Source organism: Cyanistes caeruleus, chromosome 7, assembly GCF_971803275.1.
Source record: "Cyanistes caeruleus chromosome 7, bCyaCae1.hap1.1, whole genome shotgun sequence".
NCBI lineage: Eukaryota > Metazoa > Chordata > Aves > Passeriformes > Paridae > Cyanistes > Cyanistes caeruleus.
Window position 1 is genome coordinate 7,138,076 of NC_141707.1, and position 13,656 is coordinate 7,151,731.

Here is a 13,656-nt window from a genome sequence, read left to right on the forward strand (position 1 = left end):
ATTGAACAAGCACCTCTTTATCTCTCTCTGTACATCTCCATTGACTCTGAGCTGTCCTGTGGCATGTGGGAACACTCCATTGCTACAACCAGTGAGTTTATAAAGCAGAGTAATGCAGCAGGTGTGCTGCTGCCTCTCATCTGCAGGTACCTGTGGGCAGGTAACGTGCAGCACTTGTGATGCTGCCTTATGTTATCAGCAGGGTGGCCAAATAATACAGGACAGCAAACTTTCTCTCCTGTGATTATTTTGCTGGTGCAGACACCAAGACTGAGACATTTAAAGGAGAAGATACATATCCCTGAGGCTGAACATAAAATATTTATATGAAGAGGCCACTGACTAATAAATTTCAGTTATAAATGTTTACAGCTGAAGGTAGCAATAAATAACCTTCCAAAAGCAATATTTCAATTTGCAACTTATTGTACACGTTACAATTTCAGGAAACAATAATAATTATAACAGGACATGGAATTAGCTCATGTTTAATGAATAATTACCCAGTTTCTTTGTGACTGTTATAACATCAGGGCACAATTAAAACTGAGAAATGTTGTATGTTTTGGAGAGTCATGGGTCTGTATCCCCATGTATACATCCAACTAATGCATAATCTGTTCATTAAACTGGGACTGAGGCGGGTACACTTTAATGAATTTGTCAGATGTCTTCCCAGCTTCAGCTGTGCAGGCTTCACATAGTCTTTAGAAACAGAGGATTAAAGCCAGGAGTAAATTTAATCTTCAGTGACCTCAGTGTCCATCTCCTAGTGATTTGCTAGAACCCAGATTCAGATCATCACAGGTCATTCTACTCCTCCTTGCTGGTGTTCACTGCACCCTGGCTGCTCTCTCCTCATTACTTAGGGCAATACTGCTTTAATTTTTACCTTGTGTGTGTCTTGTAGCTTTGCTTAGAGCTTTCACCTTTCATTTAAATGTTTGGGATGGGTTTCAAAGAGAAATACCTGGTGACATGGATGGCAATGCTGTGTTGACATCTCTGTTGGGTTGATTCACCCTTGAGTGGTGCAAGTGGAGTGGTTTTTACTGCCTAAAAATGAGTCACTCAGTGCAAAGCAAGCACCTGCTAATAAATTTCATTGTCTGTCTCATCTTATGGTGACAACAGCTGTGTTGTGACAGGGACCAGTAAGCTCTGTGCAGAGGGGAGCTCCTGGGTTGTCTGTCTGTCACATCAGCCTCAGACAGGGGGGGAGATAATAGTTACAAATAACTGGATATTGCCTTGGTGTGCAGCTGGAGGACTTCTGTCTAACCCAAACCCCTGACAGATGGGGTTCACCTCATGTTAGGGGGACAGCTCTACAAAATTGTTAAGTGGGCAATGCAGAGACAGGGAGAGCCTTCTACTAAGGAAAATTTCACAGAATCACAGAATATTTTGAGTTGGATGGGGGCCATGAAGATCATCTAGTTCAATACCTAACTGAATGGCCCATGCTGAAATCAAACCCACAACCTGCCATTATTAGCACCACACTCTGGCTATTTGCTCACACTTGCCACAGGGAACTTTGGTTCTCCTAGGGGGGCTTTTCACTTGTTGCTGACTGTGGCCAGCCCTCTCCAGTGGTCTCTGCTTGGCTTTCACTCAGTAGGCAGCTCTCACGTGGCTAAACATGGTGAGATTACAGCTCTCTAATGTTTCTGACATCCTTCAAATAGATGCTGTCCATGCTTCAGTCTGCTGTCTAGCTACACATTCTGTTAATTTTTCTCTTCTGTTTCTTTTCCTCTATGTCTTTCTGCCTTTCCCTAGCCCGTGTCTCTGTGGAAAAAAGGCTGACCCTGGCAGGAAATGTGTTCTGGGCCTTTACCAGAGAGGACATGATGTAGTTCAAGGATAGATGGGAGCTGCAGCCAGGCTGAGCCATGGTGCAAGATGCCTACAAGCAAGCTCTCTACAGATAGAATTTTTTTGGCAAGTCTGGTATTCAGGATACCCCTGGGAATATGGAGATGCTCGAGGAGCAACACCATAGGTGAGAAGCTCCTCTCTAACATCAAGGCATGAGTCTTTGTGGCAGTGCTGCCACTGTGCTGGATTAAAGATCTGGGTGAGACAAGGTCTGCAAGGACCAGGCAGTGAGCTGAACAGGCTGCCACTGCCAGCAGGAGGAAACAGAGGAGCCTTGCAAACAGAGAGCAAAAACAGCTTGTCAATAAAACCTGCACCTCTCAATGCTAAGTGCAAGCTGGGTTCCTCCATGTCTGGTTGGATGAGCTGAGAGAAAATATGATAGGCACAAGGAGAAGGTTGATTGGCAACATGGGAGAGGAGGCTGTCTCCTGAGGGAAAGGTGCCAGCAATTTATTACCTTTGTACTGCTTTTTCCACTTTATAAATGAAAGGAGTGCTTCCCAGGCACTGTCTAGACCCACTTGGCAGGTGCTGGACTGCTGCACCTGCTCCTCCTGAAGGTGGTCCTGAAGGTTTGCATCCATGGGAAAGCTGTCTGGAGATGGGAAGGGGCAGTGTTGGAAAAATGTTGAGACAGAGTTCACTTTTCTTAGATTCTCCCTGGCCTGATATGCTCTGTGAGCTTCCTTGTCTCTTCCTCTTCTATTCTAGGTAGGTACAAGAAGGCTGACAAATTTCCCCCTCATAGTTTGCAAATCCCCTTGTAAGCCCCTGAGATGAATTTAGCTGGGAAACCAAACCGGTTGGGTTGGCTTTTCAGGGAAAGCAACCCATCTGGAGGCTTTGATCTGCACTGCAATGCTTGGAATGTGCAAGAGACAGAAAAAAAGAGAACTGGGAAAATACTCGAAGGCCCTCTGTGTCAGCTCCCTTTAGCAAGCACTTCACCCAGGAGCCCTTTGGAGAGCTTTCAGCTGCTTTGTCTCAGGAGTGGCCCTTAAATGGGCAGCAAAGGCAAGACTGAAAGTAAGGATGTGGCTGCTAAGGATGCACAGTGTTTGCATGCTCCCCTCCACACTTCTGGACAAGTTCTTGTACGAGGTTGTGACCCTTCCACACAAAAATTGTACTTCAGACAAATTTTTCCCGTTACGAGAGCGGGAGTAATTCCCAAGGCACGTGGGCAGCTCTGCTGCTCTTGAAGTCAAGAGCACAGGTGAACATTTCTGTGTGTTGGCACCTTGGAGTAGATTTGAGATCACGTGCTTTGTACCTGCTCTCTGGAAATGCATCACTTCGGGCTCTGGCTCACCTGCTCTGCAGGATCTTTGTGCAGGACAGCCAGACAGATGGAAAAATGGGAAAAAATGATGAAAATATTCATACATATTAAGGTTCCCATTAATTATTGAATTACCAATTCACTTATTGAAGAATAATTATTAATATTTATAGCATCCAGATTGCTAATGATAGATTAACTGTGATGGCATAATTTAGCAAATATTTTTAAAATAAAACATTTAACAAATAACATTTCCACCATTTTTCCATCTTAAAAAAAAGTGTGAAGGCCTCATGAATATATGCAATCCTTTCTGATTTTGAAGCGTGCTTTTGAATATTTTATTTTTATTATGGATTGCTTTATTGCCTATTTTATCCTCAGGTTGTTTCCCAGTGAACTTCTACACTCTAAGGCAGAAAGAAACCTATGGCAAAATAAGCTTATGCTAACAGCACTATAAATCCACTGTGTAAGTACAGTAGTAAGTAAATGCATTATATGGCTCTATTTCATTCTGCTGATTTCTCTTTCTGAAGTCTCTGTAGAACAATGATTGATGTATATGAAAACCATTTAGCACATATTAAAGCAGGGAGTCAAAATATTATTTTAAAATTTTCCAAGATCCATTGATCCAAATTTATGTCAGAATCTCCCAAAAGGTTACATTGGTCCACATTTTGCAGTATTCATTTTTTATTTTAAAAAGTTCCTACCTGATATTGCAATAAAATCTAACATATATATGGGTGCCAAAATGCAAAATTCCACAAATTTCTGAAACAAAATGACAAGGGAAATTTGCAGTTTCTTGAAAATGTCAGATTTGTTAAGGCTTGTTTGGGTTTCTTTGTTAAAATCGATTTACTTGTATTTCTATCCCTAAAAGGTTTATTTCATTGGAAAAGTGGTTTGGGGGCAGATCTTCCCACCTGATCTTACGACAAGCCTATGCTTGCCATATTTTAAGGCAGGAACTCTTCCACCAGATGTTTGCTGTGAGTGATATCGCAATGTTTTCTCAAAAATACTTAACTGCAGCTCATCAGAAAAATTATTCCTTGGCTTCCTTCGCAAAAACATAGTGTCAAAAATAGATGTGAGATCTCGTTATTTATATTGCTGAAGTACTGAATGGCCCTGCCTGAGAACAGACTGTTCTTGCATCAGGAGCTACGCTGGGAGATGGGCCTTCACTGAGGAGCCAGCTCTTGAAGGAGACGAGGCAGACGAGGAGAAGGCGACAAATGGAGCATCCTAAAACTGCCGCACAGAAGTGGTGGTGGAATTCCTGAGCCGTTTTCCAGAGAATCCCACCATTTTCTGTTCACTCATCTCTCCTCCCCATCCTTCCTCTCTGGCAGCCAGGATGGGCCTGGGATGTGCTCCTGATGGAAAGAGGTAGAAAATTCTTACTTTGCTTCAGTGTTTGTACTGAGAAATGAGCTTTTTAAGGAAGCAGATCTAGAAATGTCCCGGGCTGTACCTTGTAGCTCAGCTAAAGATGAGCTGATAGGGAATGAGGATGACTAAATTTATTCAGTCAGTGGGTGGACATTCCTGTCTTGCAAAACCATGATGACTGATCCATCATAAAGAGTTGGGCTATCAAATTGCTATTTAGCAAATACAAACTGAAAAATCCTCTTGTACATCTGAAAAGATGCCTCTCAGCAAGGTGTGAGTGTCCAGCTGCTCCACCTGCCCGTGGGATTGCTTTAATTACTGCTTCATAAGCATGGCTAGTGAGGCTGGTCCTTTAGGAGATCATTTGCCCTGAATCTCAGAAAGGAAGCTGGCTTGGAGGTTGATTTTGTTTAAATGTGTCTATTGTAATTTATTCATTCAGGGGGGAAAAAAATATTGAAAATGTGTGGTTTTCCCAAAGCATTGGAATGCACTGCAAATTTCTTTGTTAGTGCCCTTTTCAAGGTGCATGTGCCACTCCATGCAACTGCTCAGAACATCTATTTCTTCTGCCCATGGTCATTTTGGAGCTGTAATCTCCCTGCCATTTTTTTTCCCTGGGGAATATTTAGAGTTAGCAAATAGTATTTCCTTGCCTAAAAGACAAGGTGATGCTTCTTTAGTAGCTGCTGTTCTTCGAGTGTATGGGAGGGCTTTGTCATCAGGCAAGCTCTCTTTGGGATTCTGTTTCCTCGGGTGTATCAGAGGCTATTTCTTGGCATGAAGTAATTGGAGGCAAGGCAGTTTTGCAGTGGGAGGCAGGGGGGTGCTCGCTAATCACAGCCTTCTCCCTGCTCGAGTGCTGTGCCTGCTGACAAAGCCCTGCTTGCTGGAGGCACTTGTGTTTGGTGGGGCAAATCAGGTCACCGGGATCTGCAGCTGCCTCGTGGCTAAAGCAATCAGCTGGAGCTCCAGGAGACAGGAGTCAGGACAGCACTCGCTGTGGGGGAATGCAGGCACCCTGCGAGGGCGAGGTGGCCATTACCTGCCCACCTGGTAGAGTTCGGGGATGGGAGCTGCTCTGGCAGGCTGCTCATTTGCAAATAGATGCTTGTGCTCATCCAGGTGTGAGGAGAGAATGGGCAATACCTTCTCTGGAGCAAGAGGCTTGCCAGCAGAGTTTGTGCTCCACTTGAAGGCAAGTGAACTTTCACGGTGTCCCAAGCATCCACAGAGGGAAAACAGAACCTCGCGAGGCTGCCACATGTCCCACGGACAGCACCGGCGTTCCTCAAACCACTGAGCATTTTAGGAGCACTTCTGAATGACCAGGGTGGTGTTTTCAAGCCTTTTTACCCATGAGTGTAAATGCAATTGAGATTTTCATTGTGCAGGATATAAGTGAAATTCAGAGGTGATGCACTTAAGTGTCCGAAAAGTCTGACCTATTTATCTCCCTCTCCAATTTGGGTCACGGTGATCTTCCAGAAGCTAAGCTCTTCTCATTCAGACATGCAGAGCTTGAAGCTGCTGGTTGTGTCAGGCCCAGGACTAGGATGGGTAATGCAAAGAGCATGTTTTCTGAGAAGTAGTTGTTGGACAGACATAGTTTCTCCAAAAAAACAGCAGTTCTCTTCTTCATCTTTGTCACCACAGCTTGAAGCCAAAATGGATTATTTCATTTTTTCCAAAGTCTTAGGTTCCTGCAAACGAGATTCAAGTGGAGCTTCACTTGGTGGGACTTCAGTCTCATTTTAGGTTTTCCAAGGAGAAGCTGCTGGGCTTATCCTGCTTCCCTACTCACACGAAGGCTGCCAGTTCAGCACTAGGGCGTGGCTGATGGATGGAGCTGTCATCCAAAATGTGCAGCTCCTCAAAGGCTGCTGCTCAGGGCCAGGTGCATGGCAAAAAAAGAAGTATCCTTTGGAAATGGGGGAAGGGGGACAGGAGGAAATGGTGGCAGGGACATAACACTGTTCTTATTCTCAAATTTAAAATCTACCATCCTTGCAGGAGGAGCAATGCAGGACTGAGCAGTGGCTTATCCTTTACTGGTGGAGTCATACCTGGTGAGGAGAGGAACCATCCAAAAAATGGTTTTCCTGGAGAGCACACATCTTCCTGGCAGATGGCTTGGCCAGCCAGCAGGGATTACAAACCTCTCTGGGAACCTTTTCTTTATGGCTAGTGAGAAGGTGATATTGCTTGTGACAGCGCAGAAAGATTGGCTGAAATAAAATAAAGAGGTTTCCATGGTGATCCCTTCATATTGCAGTAAATTTTCATCTTGCAGTCAGCTGGGTTATACTTCTTCCCCCAGAGGAAGAGTCCTTGGCTCCCCCTGCATTATTAGTTCCTACTGGTGCTAAAGGAAGGCTGGCAGGCCCTGAGTGGAGCTGCTGACATGGACGGCTCTGTGGTGGCCTCGTTAATTATCCCAAAGAGGTCAGGCTGCCCAGACAGCCTGCAGGTGCTCCAGAAACAATCCTGCTTTCTGGCTTGAACTGTAAATAGATAAAATGTAAAGATGTAGCTGTGGCTAAAGGCAACAGATGAAGGAAATCGTTTTCTTCCCATTTTACAGCTGGGGAAAGAACCACAGTCAAATTGGGAGATTGCCCCAATACCAGAGCCCATGTGCTGTTAGAGGAGGGAAATGAATGTGTAATTCCCAGACTCTGACACAGGAGACACCTTTTCTCCTGAGGTTAATGCGGGTGGAAGGCACTGACCTGCAGAGGGCTGGTGGGAAAGGGAAGCTCTTTGCAAGACCACCTATGAGAGCACCAGAGAGGGAAGAGGCAAAGGATCCTCCCAGGCTGTGGCTGGCAGGGGAGAAAACTGCCCAGCAAAAGAGTGACCTTTCATTTCAGGAGACAAGGAAATCCCTTCAGCTGTGGAAGGCAGTGACTCACGGGCTCCCCATAAGTGTGATCTCTCCTGCCGTGCTGCAGAAATGAGCAGCCGCAAGACGTGTCTCACTGTGGGTAGGCTCAGCGGAGACTTTCCCGGCTTGTTCCCGGGATGACGGCATCTTCCCATCTGCATCTGAACTTGAGAGTCATGCATACAGTGCTAGTCAAGCTTTGCCACCCAAAACATGCTTAGTATGAAAAGTGTTTCCCTGAGAAGGTGTGTCATTGAATGCAAATGAATGCTGCCTTAAGATCATGTTAATTTATGCTACAGAGCAAAACTTCTCTATCTGCTTCATGCACCACAAAGCCAAAATAACCCTGACCTACCTGTGGCCACACTCAAACCTCCCTGTCTTTGGACTGCTGTTGTATATTATATACAATTCATAATGGGCTGGAGACCTGGCAAGCAAAGAGGGATGTGCAGGAGGGATGCTCTGATTGTGGCTACCTGCAATGGTCCAGGGTGGGTGGGGACCCTTGGGAGAGCAGAATGTAGGGATGAGCTGTTCCTAAACATCAAAATTGCTGGGGCCAGCCACCCACTCCTGTTCTGCTGGGAACTCATCACAGAGAATGATAAAATGAAGCCTCTGAAGACATTCTCCTTATTTCCCCTGAAGTTACTATTTCTTCCAGAGCTTGGGAAAGCTGAGATTTTTTTGTGTTTTGGGAGGACAGAGGACAAAAGGGAGCTTTGGTGGAGAAAGGAACCGGCATGAAGTAGCCACTCTGAGGAAGAAAGTCATCCCATTTCCTGCCACTGCAAATTTGGGCTCAAGCCTTCAGCTTGGTAACTGCAGTAGGGCAGCTACAAAAGCCTGTTTGGCAGCCAGCTTTTAATGTGCAAGCAGTGAGGTTCTTATTATTATGTTAAGGAAAAGATGTGATTCTTTCTGTAAAGGAAGGAGCTATTAAAAAGAAAACAAATGGGAAAAAAAAAAAAAAGAAAAAAGAAAGACAAAAACCACGGGTAGAGATCACAAGCTGACCAACTCTGCAGGGAGAGGTTGAGAAATTCTCACTTTAATAATAAATAAAAAGACATGTAAGAAAATAGAAGGCAGACGTTGGAGGCAATGCTGCAGTGCCTCAGGTCCCAGGTAATCTGCTTGGGGTGATTGTCCTCATCTCCCCAGGAATGAGTGACACCTGGGTATTGCCAGGGTAAATTTGCTTTGCAAATCTACCTTTGTGTCTTTGGATTAGCTTTATTTACTCAAGAATTCTGGAGGTAATGTGGAGGAATATTCATGGTTCTATTAGTTAAAAATCTCCTCTTTTTCTTGACATAGTTTCAGCATGTCATTCAAGGCAAGCACCTAAAGCAGATGTTTTGGGGATTAGAAATGCATTTTTTCCTTTGTTTTGAAATAGTTTCTCTCAAAGTCAGGTGTTTAGCTGCCTACCTTTGCCGGAGAAGCCTTGTAATGCTCCTCCAACATCCAGTTTTATTCCAGCAGAAAGGTTTACCACATATTTCTTTATTTAAAGCCAAGGGGAAGCTCCTTTCAGTAGGAATTTTTACCTCAGACAAACCCTGCCTCACATCTGCTGCATGTCCAAATTACCCTGGACAGCCTAACAACCTCAGCATGCTGCACCTTGTAAACAGGCTTTTCCATCAAAGGCCACAGGCATATTTAGGGAAGACACAAAGGCTCCTCAAAGCATAGGAGGAGGGAAAGAGAACCATTTATAGCCCAGTCTAACACACTGAAATTGCATGAAATGGTGACTTCAGATCTCAAAACTACCTTTGGCTACGTGGCCAAAAGGTTCAGCTTTTTTACCAGCAGCACTTGCTAAAGATGGACTGGGGCTCTGTTTCAGCTGTCTCTGCAGGTCACAGATGCCACCACACTGCTCCCTGTGGGACCCATCAGCAGAAAGCACCACGAACATGCTCAGAAATCTCACTGAGGCAGGCAGCCACCAACCCCAACAACATGGTAGTCACAGAAATTTGTTACTCTTTATTAAAAACAAAGGAGATTTTTTTTTTTTTTTTTTTTTACAATTCCCATTTGTTAAAAAAGCGTGCAGGCACCTCATTAACTCCGATGGTGTGGTATTTTTGGCTGGTTGCATTGCTGAGCATGTGTTAAGCTCCGATGAAGTGCAAGAAATTACCTTTGTAACAGCAGTGGTGTCTTCTGAATGCAGTTATCACCTCCCCAGCGCTGATAAGGTGTGAAAAATGATCTTCCCATCTACAGTTGTGTCAACTGAATGCAATTAGCACCTCTACATGTGCTTAAAATCATGACCGCAGGTTATAAGTTTGCAATACATTAGCACTTAGTCCCATCTTTGTGAATTGAGGGGGAAAAAAAATCTCAGCAAAACTGGTGCAGTGAATACAATTAAGTACCATTAACATTCCATTAACTATTTTTAATGAAGTAAATCCAGCCCCAGATGAGTGAACGATAGATCAGGGACTTTCCTTAGCCCAGGACAGGAGTTGCCTGCTATACTGACATGTGTCAGAGGCAAGTCTACTCCTGCTAGACCTTGGTTAAACTGCTCTGTTAAGCTGGAGTGGACGAGCCAGGCTTTTCCCTTTGCTCTTAGTCTAGAGCATACCAGGATGCTGCACAGGGTGCAGGAAGGGCCTTCTTAAAATGCTGCCTTCTTTGAAGGGGAAAAAAAGAGAGGAAGAGGCAGAAAAAACCCCCAGTAAATAAATAGTTTTTCCTCTGCTGCAAGCAGCCAAGTCCCAGTGTACTGATCATTTATTATATCCTTCTCAGAGTATTAATCTCTAACTGCACTAAAAGAGAGCCTGACTATGTCTCTGTATGGAAATTTCCCCTTGGTGAAATATATATTGCCAGCAGTCTCCTATCTTCTTCTTTTCTTGCTGTTTTCCTTCCAAGATTGACTGAATAAAACTTACTATATGGAGGCCTAGTGTGACTTACACAAGAGCTTCAGTAATTTCTTTTATGCAAACATGGCATGCATACAGAATGGTCATCTTCAGACATCAAACCACCTACACCTTCCACAGGAATAATTGAAAGGTGCAAATAAGAAGCAATGCAGACACACCCCTCCATGGGACTGAAAGATATGCTTTGGTGATGAGTCCAGAGCAGTCTCTGTGCTTGGACTTGTCCAGCCCTGTTTGCCCAAAGCCATACTTTTCAAGAAGTTTTTCTGAAATCACTAACAATGCTCCACAGCAGTGACAATCCCCATGCTGGGGCTTGGGATGGAAGATGGATGCAACAGCATCAGCTTCTCTATCTCACCTCTATTCATTTTTAAAAAGCAGTTGGTTTTTTGACTTTTCAGATGGATCTGGAACAGCTGTGCCTTTTTATTTTTATTTATTTTAATTTTTATTTTCCTTTTTCCACTAAATTTACAATTGAAAGGGACAGATCCTCATCTGGGACACCTGACAGTGGATGTACAGGGCTTCTCCCACTGCTGGCAGCAGTCCCATCCTGGTACACACACGCTGTGTCTTGTTAGGGTAGAAGGAAACCCCATGGCCAGCTCATCTCTCCCCCTACATAAAGCTTTACTCAGTGATCCCTGCACAGAGCCAGATAACTTGTGGCTGAACTAGGGCATATCTTTGAGAAAAACATACTCAACCTGACTGCAATCTACAGCTGAGCTTCCCTTGTTTTCTCTGATTTGAGAATGATGAGCACCTGCAGAGAGCTCTGAGAGTGATATTGGCCTGGTTCTTAACCAAAGTCTGGTCCAATGAAGCAAGAGAGCTTGGCTGGCATCAGTGGTGCGGTCTGGCTGCTGCTGGCTTTGCTGCTGGTATCTTTGACTTGCTGGTTATATGAAATCAACGTGTCCCAGCAGGAAAACTGTATGTTGGGGATTTACACCCGTACTTTTTCTTTTATTAAATCATGTATTTCAGTATGCAAGGGGTTAAACGCCTCTCTGCTATGTGTTGTCCATGTGTGGTGATACCCTACAGTGCCTCGACCCTGTTTTTCACTGGCCTGGCATTTGTAAGAGCTGCAACATTGATCTGCTCCCTTTCTCAGGGCAATTCCTGCTGGCTCCAGGCTCTAGGAGTCACTCTGGGTGTCACAGTGGGAGCTGCCAGCGGGAAATAGCATCCAAACAAGATGAGGTTGCACCCTGTAGGGAGAGCAGAACAAAGATCCTGCTGGCTGTGGGGGAATCCAAGAGACAAAGGGGTTGTGCCCAATGGTTACCTCCTCTCTGAAAGGCACTGCAACGTGGTGGTCACCAAAGAGGGTCGGGAAGGAGTGAATCTGTTTGAAGGAAAAGCCTCAAAGCTGGAGGTGAGAAGAGACAAATCAGCATTATTGGGAGTAAGTGGATTTGGGGCTGTGGCAGCCCCTTGCCTGGAGCCGGCGTGTCCTGCGGCACCGCTTGGATGTGCCGGGAGGACACGACACTGACATCCATCCATTCTGGAAATTAAATTCCACTCCCTCAGCCGGCCTGGGCTGCGGCCCCACGCTCCTGACAGAGGATTGCTGATTGTGCACATTGCTGCGGGCTGAGTCCCAAACCCATGAGATCAGCCAGGGAGGCTTCAGCAGCCCCAGGAAGGAGCTGGGATTCCAGGAGAGGGGCTCAGCTCATGTGGACAAGAGGGGTGGGATGAAACTGGCCAAGGCTCTTCCTTGGCTGAGGGAGGGCTGCAGGTCAGCCTATAAACCATGGGATGTTGTGGGATGCAGGAGCTGATCCTAACATCCTGCTGCTGTGAGCAGGACTGGACAGGTAGTGTTTCTCTGCAGCCTGCCTGCCTTCTGTTTTCATTCATCCCAGCCTGAACTAATGGACCATGGAGCCCAAAGCACCTTGTTGAAGCAATGGGAGGGGGCTGCAGTCAGCCACAGGGTGAAGCATCCCTTCCTGAGCCAAGGTGCTAATCCTCATTACAGTATCCTGCCTCTGTGAGCTGAGTGCAGGTATCAGGAGAGGAGAAGAAAAGGTGGCCAGCTAGCTGAGAGTGGGAGAGCCCTTCTGTGTCAGCAGGGCCTGATAGGACCTTCTGGCCTCAGAAGCAGAACATTCCAAAATCAAAAGCATGATCCTTGCTTGTGACTCCTGCTGGGCTTTCCAGTGGTACACTGGGGAAAAACAGTTCATTTGGGTTAATTGCACAATGCAGCTATTTATAAAATGGTATCTGTTTAAACAGAGGAATGTGCCTTTTCCCGATGAGGTCTCTGAAAAAACAGCAGTGTGTCACTTGACCCAGGCCTTTAACTGGAACCGTCTTTGCAATTTAATGAAATTAAATGGCTGGACTGTGGGGAGTTCATTAGTAAGTAATCCAAAGGCTAAAGCTCTGTGAGCTAGTTCAGCTCTCAAATACTTATTTGTGTTTGCCAGATCCAGTAAAGTGAAACCCCTTAATAGGTGCTGGCAGTATTTGTAACATAGTCTCCTCTGGTCTGGAGACCATCACACAGGCACTAGTGTGATTCCATATTTCTACATGAGTTTTTTTTTAATAAAAAATCACCTCCAGGACAGCCACAGGGTCCCCTGTGTGTCACCCTTTGTGCCGGGTGGCTTTGCAGAGGAGCTTCTATTGGTGCCATAAAACTCTTGCTTCTGGCAAAGCAAGTAAGGGAATCTTATTTCTTTCCAAAAAAGCTTTCAGAGGTGGCTGCTGCAGCCAGCAGTGCAGTGCTGAACTTGAGAGGGACTCTGGCTTCCTTGTCATGCTGGGCCATGGCTGGGATTGTGGGCTGTTTTATTTCGTGCCATTTGCCCAAGGGTGGGGACCAGGGGTGTAAAGTGCCTCTGGGATTCTGGCAGGCTGTTAAAAAGGATGCTGAATTGCTGCTCACTCCTTGTGAGTGGGGATTTAGAGGAGTGAGGAGGGTACGAATCTTCCTCCTGCTATGTAAGGGACTTCTGGGTTTCAAAAAGGGAATGTGCTAAAGTTTCACTCTTTAATTCACCAGATATAAACAAGATTTACAAATAAGTGAACTGTAGCACCACGAAGAATTTGGCAGGGAGTTCACTAAAGGATGCTTTAGATAGTCAAAGGAAAAATTTAACTCCAAGATACCTGAATTTATTTTTCATCCAAATCCTGTGCTGGCCCTTAAGGCTCATCCACGAAAGCCCTCAGGGAAGGCTCTCTACCCCATATCCTAAAAGCAGCACTTAGTTTTTAAA